Source organism: Sorex fumeus, unplaced genomic scaffold (assembly GCF_029834395.1).
Source record: "Sorex fumeus unplaced genomic scaffold, SorFum_2.1 ptg000265l, whole genome shotgun sequence".
NCBI classification, from domain to species: domain Eukaryota; kingdom Metazoa; phylum Chordata; class Mammalia; order Eulipotyphla; family Soricidae; genus Sorex; species Sorex fumeus.
In genome coordinates this window covers 40,146,503-40,149,089 of record NW_026606322.1, presented here as the reverse complement: position 1 = coordinate 40,149,089, position 2,587 = coordinate 40,146,503, and the positions used below count along the sequence as shown (strand labels likewise).

Here is a 2,587-nt window from a genome sequence, read left to right as displayed (position 1 = left end):
TGAAATAAATGTCCAGAAATATACATAACCAATCACAATTCTGCAATAAATATGATTTTAAATTTTGTTAGTGTATTATATTTAAATCCCATATGATATTTTGCTAAAATTATACCTGGGAGTATATAACCTCACAAAACAATAATAAGCTCATTTAAGACTTATATATACTTTATACTTACATATGTTATAATTTTATATTTGGCTCAAACAAAATAATTTCTCATCTGTACATTGTATGATTAGTTCAATTTCTAATAAAAATAAGGATGATTATTAGAACTTATGCTGTGTGAGTGATAGCCCGGTGGGTAGGGCATTTGCCTTGCATGAGGCCGACCCAGCCGACCCAAGTTTGATTCCTCCACCCTTCTCAGAGGGCCCGGCAAGCTACCAAGAGTATCTAACCTACACGGCAAAGCTTGGCAAGCCACCTGTGATGTATTTGATATGCCAAAAACAGTAACAAGAAGTCACACAATGGAGACGTTACCGGGCCCACTCAAGCAAATCGATGAACAACGGGAGGATAGTGCTATTAGAACTTATGTTAGCAGGGGTTGGTTGTGTTTATAAGTGTTTTCCTTCTTATCTTACAGGAGACTCTTTAATCCTTCTTTTAGATTTGGTTTGAGTCTATGAAGTTCCTGAGCTGTTGTTTATCTACAAAATGGTGTATAGTTACATGTGTTTGAGAGAGAGTTTAGCTGGATAAAGTATCCTTGGTGAGGCGTTCATTTCATTGAGTTTTTTTTTTTTTTCCACTATAACCCACCATTGTCTTCGGGCTTGGAGAGTTTTCTCTGATAGGTCTGCTGTAAAACTAAGGGGTGCTTCTTTGTATGTGATTTCCTTCTTTGACCTTGCTGTTTGCAGTATTCTGTCTCTGTCCACAGCATCCATCATTCTGACTATGATATGCCTTGGAGTGTTTTTATTAGGGTCTCTTTTAGCTGGCACTTCTGGCTCCTTGGATATGGATCACTGCATTCTTTTACTCTGGGAACTTTTCAGCAATAATTTCTTTCACTGTGGCTTTTTCCTTTGGGCTCCTCCCTGTCCTTCTGGTACTCTGATGATTCTAATGTTGTTCTTCTTGGCAGCATCCCCTAAGTCTCTGATTCTCCTTAGAGCTATTTTGAGGTCTTTTCCCATTGTTTGTTGTTCCCTATGCTATTTCTGTTGCTCATCTTCAAGCTCACTGATTCTATCTTCAGCTGTATTCATCCTACTGCTAGGGGCACCTACTGAGTTTTTAATTTTATCTACTGAATCCTTTAATTGTGTGGAAAGTATCATGCTAAGTGAAATGATTCAGAAAGAGAAGGACAGACATAGAAAGATTGCATTCATCTGGGGAATATAAGGAAACAAAATGGGAGACTAACACCCAAGAATAACCAAGGTAAGTGCCAGGAGATTCACTCCATGGTGTGGAGACTAACTGCACATGCTGGGGGAGAAGGCAGCTCAGATAGAGAGGGGAGCACCAAGTAAAGGGTGTTTGGAGGAATCTCCCAGGATGAGAGATGCATGCTGAAAGTAGACTATGGACCGAACATGATTGCCACTCAATGCCTCTTTTGCAAACTACAGCACCAAAAAGGAGAGAGAGAACAAAAGGGAACGCCCTGCCACAGGGGTGGGATGGGATAGGGGAGGGGGGTGGGAGGGATGCTGGGAGCATTGGAGGTGGAGAATGGGCACTTGTGGAGGGATGGATACGTAATCATTGTATAACTGAAACCCAAGCACAAAAATTTGTAAGTCTACAACTGTACCTCATGGTGTTTCACTAATAAAAATTTTACAAAAATAAAAGATATGAGACCAGTGTGACAATCGTAGCTGGGAATGATCACTCTGGACAAGAACTGTGTGTTAAAAGTATATAAATGTGTATATATATATATATATATATATATATATATATATTGTGTGTGTCATCCTTGCGCAGGGGCCATGCTAATCTTCTCTGTATCATTCCAATTTTAGTATATGTGCTGCCGAAGTGAGCGATGGCACAGTGGTAGGGTGTTTGCCTTACAAGCTGCCAACATGGCCGACCCGAGTTCGATTCCTCCGCCCCTCTCAGAGAGCCCGGCAAGCTACCAAGAGTATCTTGCCCGCATGGCAGAGCCTGGCAAGCTCCCCGTGATGTATTCGATATGCCAGACACAGTAACAACAAAGTCTCCAATGGAGACGTTACTGGACCCGCTCGAGCAAATCAATGATCAACGGGAGGGCCTTTACTTTACTTTACTTTTATATATATGTGTGTGTGTGTGTGCGTGTGTGTGTGTGTATATATATGTGTGTGTGTATGTATATATGTATATGAACTTATGTTAGCAACCATAACTAGAATCAATGAATGAAATCACATATATGCTGGTGTTTACTCTGTAAACACTTTCTATTTATATTCATTAGATTATGAATACTAAAGGGAAAATAAGCCTGATGAGAAAAATGAAGGTTTCCTGTGGACTAAATAGGTACAGAATTTATTTTGTATTTACAATACTTTTCTTTCTCAGAGACTTTAAAAGGAGGTAATTATTTCTTTATTCCTGTAACCTTAT

General features: G+C 39.5%; 1 non-coding gene across 1 annotated transcript; it reads right to left on the bottom strand.

Annotated features, from left to right (window-relative positions):
• Positions 1-1,911: 1,911 nt before the first annotated feature.
• Positions 1,912-2,017, bottom strand: LOC130018688 (U6 spliceosomal RNA). The gene has a single exon (XR_008791588.1). It is a non-coding gene; the product is annotated as a U6 spliceosomal RNA (small nuclear RNA).
• Between the last annotated feature and the right edge of the window lie 570 nt (positions 2,018-2,587).